Source organism: Hylobates moloch, unplaced genomic scaffold (genome assembly GCF_009828535.3).
Source record: "Hylobates moloch isolate HMO894 unplaced genomic scaffold, HMol_V3 SCAFFOLD_11, whole genome shotgun sequence".
Taxonomy (NCBI): domain Eukaryota; kingdom Metazoa; phylum Chordata; class Mammalia; order Primates; family Hylobatidae; genus Hylobates; species Hylobates moloch.
The window spans coordinates 91,659,871-91,671,315 of NW_026652286.1; the positions used below are offsets into that span (position 1 = coordinate 91,659,871).

Sequence of the window (11,445 nt, forward strand, 5' to 3'; positions counted from 1 at the left end):
AAGCCAGTCACAGTGGCTCATGCCTGTAATCCCAGCACTTTGGGAGGCCGAGTCGGGTGGATCACTTGAGGTCAGGAGTTTGAGACCAGCCTGACCAACATGGTGACACTCTGTCTCTACTAAAAATACAAAAAAATTAGCCAGGCATGGTGGCGGACACCTGTAATCCCAGCTACCTGTGAGGCCGATGCACAAGAATTGCTTGAACCGGGATCTTGCCACTGCATTCCAGCCTGGGCAACAGAGTGAGACTCCGTCTCAAAAAAAAAAAAAGTTACAGATTACACCTTGTTTTCTTTAAAGCCTTTAAAGAAAGTATAATCTGTAACTATTAATAAAAGCTTCCCAAACAACAAAACTGTTTACTTTCCCGCGCAGGCTCAGGTTGCCTCCAGCTAAACACAAATGTGGGGGCTGGAGAAAGTCCTGGAGAGCTCCCAGGGCCCTCTGAGACATGGCTCCAGGTCACACACCCCAAAGCCTTGGCCTGTTTTGTACGTGGACGGGGTGAAGAGAACACCCTTGCCGCTTCTCTCTGCCTTTAGCAGGGCTGTAGGAAACTCCCACCAGAGGCCTCCAGCTTGGAGAGGGAAGAGTGGAACAGCCCTCTGGAAGCAAGTTACCCACAGGTTTAGTTTGCCTGGAGAGAAACAGGCTGGAGAGAGACTGCGGCCTCCCTAGGGTCTTCTGACGGCAAATTCCTCCAGCTCAGTGGCTACCTGGCAGCAACACAGCCGGTTTCTCTCAAGGGCACACCCCACACATCGCGTCACTGTGCACTAGCCTCAGATGACAGACAAGCCTTTCACAAGACTTTTGTGGCACTATTCATTTCTGAGACCTTCTCTATGATGAGCTCAAACTGCTTACCTCAGAGAAGAAACTGCGTGCACAGAGAGCTGCTGAGGCCAGCTTGGGGCCCCTTCTTTCTTGTCCCTGGGCACTTCCCCAGCTGCTCTCTTTCCCCACTGCCCAGCCCAAGGAGTCCCCTCTGCAGCTGACCCGGGTTCAGCCTCCAGAACAGCGAGTTCCACGGCCCTGAAGCCTGGCCTGCGACCCTTTTCTGGACACTGGACTGGTTCATAGGGCTCAGTGCCCTGCGGCTTTCTCCTCCCCACCATAGGCCTGGGAGGGGCAAGAAGCACCAGTTTGTTTTCTGGGTCAGCCTGCAGCAAAGAGCGACTGCCCTCACCGACAAGCTGAGCCTCTCTCCCAGCGGCACCCCCGCAGCAGCCGGCAGGGGACCCTGGAGGATCGTGGAGCTGGATCACCACCCAGAAGACACGAATTCCTCTTGTCCAGAGGCAGAACAACAGCAACAGTGGCCGCTTATGCTCCTGTAGTTTCCAGAGCACCTTGCTTAATCGGAAATAGGATGTTACACTCCAGAGACTACGGATTTATGTATCACACATGTGCTCATCCATCCATTCACCAAACCTCTGTTGGCTGCTCGCTCTGCCCTGCGTTCCTGGCACTGTGCAGGGTTATAACCTAGTAGGAAAGACCTGACAAGGGCACAGATGTCTGTACTGAAAGGAAGAGTAGGGCAGATGGCCACCACCTCCCAACCCCAACCTCAAAAAAGAGACTAAAAAATTACTGTCACTTGTGTAACTCATCAACAAACTTTATTGAGCACCTAATAGGTACTGAGTGTTTTCGTGTATTGATCACGCATTGATCCTCACAATAACCTTTGAGATGGGTTGTGCCATTTACACATGGGGAAGAAGAGAGAGACTGGCCACTGTCACGTGGCTACTGATATCCAAGCTGAGATCCAAAGCTCCTCTGCTTCTCCTGATGAGAATGAGCACCACAGGCAGGCCACAGAAAAACACCCAGGAGAGCCAAACTCAGACCCACCCCAGATTTCCCACCCCACCCTCCACTGGCCCCACCCTCACTCCCTCTTCATTCATTCAGCCAGTCTGTCAAACACAATCATTGTACTCCTATTGGGTGCAAAGCTCTTGAGGAAAGGGGAGGAAGGAAGAATCATAAATGGCTTTGTCACCAAAGGCTCTCATAGCCTAACAGGAAAGTAGAGTACATTAATCACTAAAGTGCAAGGTAAAAAATACAGGTAAAGTGCCAGATCAGCTTGGGGTGGGGGGGTTGGGGGCACGTTTACTTTGATTTAGGAGAGTCTTTGTAGAGAAAAGGGCACTGAGATGGGCCTTGAGGATATTTAGGTTTTCGTCATGCAGAGATATGAGGGAAGGGCTGCCCAGATTCCAGAAATGGAAACGTCTTTAGCAGAGGGGTGGAGGGCACAGGAGGAGGGAAGGCTATTGGGGTTCATGTGGTTGCAGGACAGTGCACCGCAAAGGGAGAAGCAGGATATAAGTTTGGGAACACACAGTAGACATTCTACAAGTTTTTTTTTTTTTTTTTTTTGAGACGGAGTCTCGCTCTGTCACCCAGGCTGGAGTGCAGTGACGCGATTTCGGCTCACTGCAATCTCCGCCTCCTGGGTTCAAGCAATTCTCCTGCCTCAGCCTCCTGAGTAGCTGGGATTACGGGCATGCACCACTATGCCTGGCTAATTATTGTATTTTTAGTAGAGACGGGGTTTCACCATGTTGGCCAGGCTGGTCTCGATCACTTGACCTCGTGATCCGCCCACCTCGGCCTTCCAAAGTGCTGGGATTACAGGCATGAGCCACCGCACCTGGCCAACATTCTATAAATATTTATATCTGAGAAACAAAAGCAGGGAGTTGGGGCCAGGTTACAGAGGACATAAACTGTGGCACCAGGGTTGTCACTTGCTTCTCTGTTCACAGGAGCCGTTGGTGGGATTTCCCATTGTCCCCCTTGGGTAGGTAAGGCCAGGTGGCTGCTCCATCTCTGCCACCTCCAGCGCCGGTCCCACAGTGTCAGCAGCCCTGTCCCCTACTGCTGTGTCATCAATTACTCTCAGGTGCCCGGCCCCCACCCAGTGGCCCCCACCTTGCAGCCCTGAAGGCTTCCTTCCTGGGGCAGCAGGGCCCAGTCATTTGGAAACCTCTCTCGGAGGAGCTCCGTGATCAAGGTGCAGATGCGGCAGGTGGGCCGGCCTCAATCATGTCCCCAATCGCGATGGTGAATGCGGTGAGGAGTTTCGTTGGCCCATCACCTCTGCCTTGGGCCTGGCTCACTTTCACTGCTGAGTTAGTTCCACGGCCGCCTTTGATGATGCCGCTTCAGCATCTTTTTTCTTCGGCGTTTCCTGCTCCTTTGTTTTCAAGGTCACTCTGTCCTGCCGGCCCCACTCTGGGCCACCCAAGGCCAAGCCTCTAAGCTCCACGTTGCTGACCATAGTTCTTTTTTTTTTTTTTTTTTTGAGATGGAGTCTTGCTCTGTCCCCCAGGCTGGAGTGCAGTGGCGCGATCTCGGCTCACTGCAAGCTCCACCTCCCGGGTTCACGCCATTCTCCTGCCTCAGGCTTCGGAGTAGCTGGGGCTACAGGCGCCCGTCACCACGCCCGGCTAATTTTTTGTATTTTTAGTAGAGACGGGTTTCACCGTGTTAGCCAGGATGGTCTCGATCTCCTGACCTCGTGATCCGCCCGCCTCGGCCTCCCAAAGTGCTGGGATTACAGGCTTGAGCCACCGCGCCCGGCCTTGACCACAGTTCTTTACACTAGCCTCACTGCGAGGCTCTGTCGAGACTGAACATGGGGAAGATGAACCTTTCACCATTTGATGTCTTGAGCGTCTCCTCTAGAACAAGCAGGCTAGCTGCCCGGCTCAGGGCCAGCTCATCTCTCTCTCCTTGGAGGACAGAGCCCTGGGCCCTGAGTCAGAACTAGCTGGGGTTCCTCACTAACTGGGTAGACTTATATGATGCAGGAGACCTACAGACTCTTACTTAGTTTTCTCAGAAATAACATAGGCCAAGAATGCCTGCTTGCCTGTCTCCACAGGCTGGGATGAGGCCCTTATGAGACCAAGAATGGGAGAGGGCTTCATAAACTGTAAATTAATCTGGGAGTATTACAGACATGGTTATTAGTTTACAGAGATTGAGTTCACGTTGTTACTTGCTCTCTTAGCACCCTGTTCTTTTTCTTCATAGCACTTTCACATTTTCTAACGATATTTATAAGTTATTATTATTACTAAGCACGTAGTTTATGGGTCTAATGCCTCCCTCCTCGCCAGGGTATAAGCTACTGCAGAGCGGAAGCCATGTTTCATTTTGTTTCTCATCACTCTCCCAGCACCTGGTTCAGGGCCTGTAATGTTGTGGGGGTTTAAGGAATACTAACGATAAACTGGTGAGTTATTTGAGGACCCATCACCATCCTCGCAAGAGACTTTTATTAGGCCAGTCTGTCTTGTTCACTGCTGAAGCCTGGCATTTGGTAAGCCATTCATACATGTTTTTGGAAGTTAAGATGAATACAGCTTAGCTGGGTGTGGTGTCTCACACCTGTAATCCCAGCACTTTGGGAGGCCTAGGTGGGTGGATCACCTGAGGTCAGGAGTTCCAGACCAGCCTGGCCAACATGGTGAAACCCTGTCTCTACTAAAAATACAAAAATTAGCCGGGAATGGTGGCAGCTGCCTATAATCCCAGCTACTTAGGAGGCTGAGTCAGGAGAATCCCTTGAACCCAGGAGGCAGAGGTTGCAGTGAGCCGAGATCGTGCCACTGCACTCTAACCTGGGTGAGGAGAGTGAGACTCCATCAAAAAAAGAAAAGAAAGAAGAAAGAAAGAAAAAGAAAGAGAGAAAGAAAGAAAGAAAAGAAAAGAAAGAAATGAATACACCTTAAACACCACCAGCTTCATCGTGAAGTTCTGTTGCTGAAGTCCCTGCCATGTGTCTCAGTTGCCCCCTCTGCCATCCAAATGCCCAGACAGGCTCTTTGGGCCTCTCAGTATCCACCCTCATTGCCTTCTCCCACATCTTCCTCTGCTCCAGTCCAGACAAACTGCTCACCATCCCTTCCCCAAGATGTGCATTTACCGCCTGCGGACCTCCTTCCCTCAAAGTCCTGCCTGAAGTTCCTTCCTTTTTGACCTCCCTTTAAAAAGCATGAATGGGCCTCACACAGAGGCGCACGGCTGACATCCCCGTGCTTTAGGAGGCTGAGGAAGGAGGTTTAAGGCCAGGAGTTCGAGACCAGCCTGGGCAACATAGCAAGACCTTATCTCTACAAAAAAAAATTAAAAATTAGCCTGGCATGGTACACACTTATAGTCCCAGCTGCTCAGGAGGCTGAGGTGGAAGGATCACTTGAGTTCAGGAGTTTGAGACTACAGTAAGTGATAATTATGCCACTGCACTCCAGCCTGTGTAACAGAGCAAGACCTTGTCTCTGAAAAAAATAAAAAAAAATAAAAAAGCATGAGAGTGTGTGTGTGTGTGTGTGTGTGTGTGTGTATGTGTGTGTATGAGAGAGAGAGTGATAGCACTTTGGACCTATGGAGGATTTCTATTTGGAAAGAAAAAGGCTTTTACATACACGATATTATTTAATAGTAAAATTGGCCATGCAGGTATTTTACAATTGTACATATTAGGAAACTTATGCTCAGAGAAGTTACATTTGTAATTTTCAAACTGGGGATTGTGACTTATGTGTGGACCCATGAAAGCAGTTTGATTCATTGACCTCTATTAAAAATAGAAAGAGGGCTGGGCATGGTGGCTCACGTCTATAATCTCAACACTTTGTGAGGCCAAGGTGGGAGGATGGCTTAAGCCCTGGAGTTCGAGACCAACCTGAGCAACATAACAAGACCCCATCTCTACAGTAAACTTAAAAGTTAGTTTGGTGTAGTGATGCACAAGTGTAGTCCTAGCTACTCAGGAGGCTGAGGTGGGAGGATCACTTAAGCCTGGGAGGTGGAGGCTGCAGTGAGCCACGATTGTGCCACTGCATTGTAGCCTGGGTGACATAGTGAGACCCCATCTCTACAAAAAAGAGAAGAAAGAGTGAGAGAAAGAAAGAGGGAAGGAAAGGAAGGAGGAAAGGAGGGAGGGAGGAAGAGTAGAAAATATGAGTATGCGGTCGGGCGGGGTGGCTCACGCCTGTAATCCCAGCACTTTGGGAGGCCGAGGCGGGTGGATCACCAGGTCAGGAGATCGAGACCATCCTGGCTAACATGGTGAAACCCCGTCTCTACTAAAAAATACAAAAAAATTAGCCGGGCGTGGTGGCACACGCCTGTAGTCCCAGCTACTCAGGAGGCTGAGGCAGGAGAATGGCGTGAACCAGGGAGGCGGAGCTTGCAGTGAGCCAAGATCGCGCCACTGCACTCCAGCCTGGGCAACAGAACGAGACTCCGTCTCAAAAAAAAAGAAAAAAAAAAAGAAGAAAATATGAGTATGCTACCCATACTAAGCAGTGTTTACAAAACTTGCTGTGTATTTGAGTGTATATGTTCATGCACACATGTCCAACTAGCTTGTGATATAAAATATATTTCTTCCTATGGGTCATGGTCAAAGTGACAGGATTATATGAAATGCTGAAAGCTAACTAGTAGAGCTCATGCATTACTTATTAGAGTAAAGCTGAGACCGACCAGAGAAATAGAGGTGCAAGCCGTCAGATCCCGGGAGGCACCACAGAAATCTCAACGGTGCCAGGGTGGGGCCCAGGGAGGCCGGTGTTCTGGGAAAACCAACTGTTGTATGCTGGTTGTATGAGGTGCTGTGTTGTTGTTGTTGATTGTGTGTTGGTTGTATGAGGTGCTGTGTTGTTGTTGATTGTGTGTTGGTTGTATGAGGTGCTGTGTTGTTGTGGGTTGTGTGCTGGTTGTATGAGGTGCTGTGTCGTTGTTGTTGATTGTGTGTTGGTTGTATGAGGTGCTGTGTCGTTGTTGTTGATTGTGTGTTGGTTGTATGAGGTGCTGTGTTGCTCTGGAGACGTCAACTATGGCACCCTTTGTGTGGAGGGACTGAAGGCCCTGCTGGGTGGTTGGGAGCTCCAGGTTGGAAAATAAGCTGTGTGGGGACGAGTTTACCAATTGGTATATGGCTGTGTACCAGTCCTACGTGGCCTAGAGCAGTCGTTCTAGGAGTGTAGTTCTCAGGCCAGCAGCACAGCGTCACCTGGACACTTGTTAGAAATGCACATTCTCAGGTCCCACCCCAGACTTCCTGAATCACACACTCTTGGGGTGGGGCCTGGCAATCTGGAGGTAGCAAGCCCTCCTGGTGACTCTGAGGCATAAAGTGTGAGGAGCACTCCCCTAGGGATGCCTGTTCGGCATTCCGTGTTTGGTGTGTCTTTGCACAAGCAGGCAGGGTCTGCTCTCAAAGCCGTCTTGCTGGGAAGCAGAAGTGCTGGGCCTCCGATGCAGCGTTTCTTCTGTCACCCACTCAGCCTCACAGCCTACCCAGCACATGCACCCACAGCACTTATGTGTGAAAGAATGCTGCACGTTTCCCCCATTCCCTGTGCCTTCCACACTGCTGACTCCACCCATACTACCTTAGCAACATGGTAGAGTTGTGTATACTCTTTGAAAATGTGCCCAGTTGCATGTGAATATGAGCGTGCCAACTTGCATGATGTGTCTGTTTTGCCTTCTCTGCTAGACAAGGTGTTCCCCCAGCAGAATCTCCCCTCTGGCTGCTGCAGTACTCAGTACACAAACACCTGATCCAAGCACTAGACTCACTCTAACCCTGGCCACACAACCCGCCCCAGGCTGACGTTCCCAAGCTCATTCGTGGCCCCCATAACCTTGTGGTAACCTTGATGTGCCTACCCAGCACCTGCAGCCCATTTCCTCCCTGCAGGACTCTACCTGTTTCCTAACGAGAGGGGAGCTGTGCGTGGGTGCAGGCTGCCGGCAATGACAGCCTTTACCACCCCACTTCCTGTGTTGACTTGTAATGGGGTGTTGGGTCCCTGCTGCCTGAGTGAGCTGTGAACATTCATGCTACTTCCCATTACTGTCTGAAGCTTGGTTTCCGCATCTGCAGTGTGGTAATAAAAATACCTAACACTTTGCCGGACGTGGCGGCTCATGCCTGTGATCCCAGCACTTTGGGAGGCCAAGGGAGGTGGATCACGAGGTCAGGAGATTGAGACCATCCTGGCCAACATGGTGAAACCCCATCTCTACTAAAAATACAAAAAATTAGCTGGGCATAGCAGCACGTGCCTATAATCCCAGCTACTCAGGAGGCTGAGGCAGGAGAATTGCTTGAACCAGGGAGTCGGAGGTTGCAGTGAGCCGAGATGGCGCCACCACATTCCAGCCTGGTGACAGAGCGAGACTCCGTCTCAAAAACAAAACAAAACAAAACAAAAAACCTAACACTCAAAGACAGTTCAGGGGATGAAAAGAAATGATGTGTGAAAAACCTACCGTAGTTCATGGCACATAGAAAGTACCTGATAAGGAGCCCTTGCAGGATTTAGCCATAGTTTTCCCCTTAGCCAGCCAGGTAAGTGCCTGTCCTTTGCAAAATGGCACCTCTGAGAGAAGGGCCGTGTGGTCTTGTGGAGGGAGCCCTGGATTTGGTGCCTACAGGTCACTTCAGGCTCTGACTCTGCAACGAACCCTCCCTGCAATCACGAGCAAGAAAATGAGACTCTGTTTCCTTATCCCCCAAAATACAGCCAGGAGTGATGCCAATCCCTCCTGCACAAGCCGCTTCAAGGACTACATATAATTAAATGTGAAGATTAAGTGAAATCTAAAGATTAAGTAACATTAAATTTAAACTTTCATGGGACTGTGTAGACCTGTGACTGCTATGCAAGTCTGTGGCGAGTTTCCTTCAGTGCTGAAAGGTATACCCTACTCTTCCTGAGGCTGATGAGGTGGGGACCTGGGAGCTCTGTTCTCAGCTGTTGGGAAAGACCCAGAGAAAGAAGAGAACAAGGTCTTTGGCCAGGTCAGAGAGGGAGAGAGTCCCAGGTTAATAGAAGGGGAAACCCCAGCCTGTTCCCTGCAACAGCACCCCAAAAATGTGTGGAACAGCTTACTTTTTCTGTGGAATATGGAAAATGAACTCCAAGACAAGTGATTGTATCTAATCTCTGGAACAAATAGAAATTTAATGTAATCCATGGACTATAAAGTATAATTACTGAGAAAAATACACCTGAGCTGATGTAAGCAGACACCCTTGCCTAAACCAGACACAAACCCAGTCTTGGCGGATGTGTCAGTAGTCTTTTTGTCTTTTTTTTTTTTTTTTTTTTGAGATAGGATCTTGCTTTGTCATCCAGGCTGGAGTGCAGTGGTGCAATCTCAGCTCGCTGCAACCTCAACCTCCTGGGCCCAAGCAATCCTCTCAACTCAACCTCCTGAGTAGCTAGAACCACTAGTGTGCACCACCAGCTAATATTTTTATTTTTTGTAGAGATGGGGTATCCTATGTTGCCCAGGCTGGTCTCGAACTCCTGGGCTCAAGTGATCCTCCCCTCTTGGCCTCCCAAAATGCTGGGATTACAGAAGTGAGCTACCATGTTCAGCCTCCAGTGGTCATTTTGACGAGAAGGCTAGAAAACAATTTAGCCTCAGTTAGACTGCCTGTGGGGTGGGGATTGGGATCCTGCGTAGGTGAAATGTAAGCAAGTTGCAAACTGAAATAAAACCTGGGCTGCCTGACCTGGAAGGGTCCTCTCCCATCTGATTGTCACACACAGATGGAACCTCTGACATCTCCTCTTCAAAGGCAAAGGATCACAGCTTAAGCATTGCCCTCTCTATCCTATGGAGCTAGTCTGACTTTATGTGTGTGAAGATTGTAAGATCATGGTTTCTAGTAGAGTCAGTAACTCTCTGAGCCTTCTCAAAGCAATATTAGAACTCATGGTTGCTGGGCATGGTGGCTCATGCCTGTAATCCCAGCACTTTGGGAGTCTGAGGCAGGCGGATCGGTTGAGCCTACGAGTTCAAGACCAGCTTGGGCAACACGGTGAAACTCTGTCTTGACAAAAAACATAAAATTAGCCAGTTGAGGTGGCACATGCCTGTAGTCCCAGCAACTCGGGAGGCTGAGGCAGGAAGACGGCTTGAGCTCAGGAGGTCCAGGCTGCAGTGAGCCATGATCGTACCACTGCACTCCAGCCTGGGTGACGAAGTGAGATCCTGTCTCAAAAAAGAAAAAAAAACCTCAAGGTCAGAAGGTATTTACCACTGGGGGCAAACTGAGTTGACTATCAAAGGTCAGTGGCTAACACAAGTAGACCCTGGGAAGCTGTAGTGTGTTCACCATCTGGAGAGAAGGATGGGATCTCTGAATAGGCCCAAAAAGTCAAAGACTTCAGGTGACAGTCACAGATGTGTCTAATGTGTGACGCCTGGGTCAGCCATAGAGAAGCTGGTAGGCTACCTCTCTGCTGCCCAAACCTTCATAGCTGAAACTACTGGCCAGAGCCTGCTGCTATGGCACCTGAGAAGCAGTCTTTTTTTTTTTTTTTTTTTGAGACGGAGTCTCGCTCTGTCGCCCAGGCTGGAGTGCAGTGGCGCGATCTCGGCTCACTGCAAGCTCCGCCTCCCGGGTTCACGCCATTCTCCTGCCTCAGCCTCTCCGAGTAGCTGGGACTACAGGCGCCCGCCACCACGCCCAGCTAATTTTTTTGTATTTTTAGTAGAGACGGGGTTTCACCGTGGTCTCGATCTCCTGACCTCGTGATCCGCCTGCCTCGGCCTCCCAAAGTGCTGGGATTACAAGCGTGAGCCACCGCACCCGGCCCTGAGAAGCAGTCTTACGCCTCCCCCAAAACTCTTCTTCTAGGCCTACAGCACATGTGGAAAATATAGAGAACTGTGGAAAGAGTAGGAGAGGAGAAGGCCATAAGAGCAGCTCCTACCTTGTCCAGTACATGCTCCAATCACCTCCTCGCTCCTCCCCCTGCCCTATCTCATCATCATCACCATCATCATCATTGCCATAGCCACACCACCATACACAGAGTGCCCATGATGTGCCAGGCACAAGGTAATTCTTTTTTTTTTTTTTTTTTGAGACGGAGTCTCTGTCACCAGGCTGGAGTGCAGTGGTGCCGTCTCGGTTCACTACAGCCTCTGCCTCCCAGGTTCAAGCGACTCTTCTGCCTCAGCCTCCTGAGTAGCTGGGACTACAGGGGCCCACCACCACACCCGGCTAATTTCTGTATTTTTAGTAGAGACGGGGTTTCACCATGTTAGCCAGGATGGTCTCAATCCCTTGACCTCGTGATCTGCCCACCTCGGCCTCCCAAAGTGCTGGATTACAGGCACGAGCCACCACACCCAGCCCCGGGTAATTCTTTCTTTATTTTATTTTATTTATTTATTTATTGAGACGGAGTCTCGCTCCGTCACCAAGCTGTAGTGCAGTGGCACAATCTCTGCTCACTGCAAGCTCCGCCTCCCGGGTTCACGCCATTCTCCTGCCTCAGCCTCCCGAGTAGCTGGGACTACAGGCGCCCGCCACCACGCCTGGCTAATATTTTGTGCATTTAGTAGAGACGGGGTTTCACCATGTTAGCCAGA

General features: G+C 50.2%; 1 pseudogene; it reads right to left on the reverse strand.

The window, feature by feature from the left end:
- LOC116476212 (protein SET-like) overlaps nt 1–3,307 on the reverse strand; it is a 39,378-nt pseudogene extending 36,071 nt beyond the window's left edge.
- Between the last annotated feature and the right edge of the window lie 8,138 nt (nt 3,308–11,445).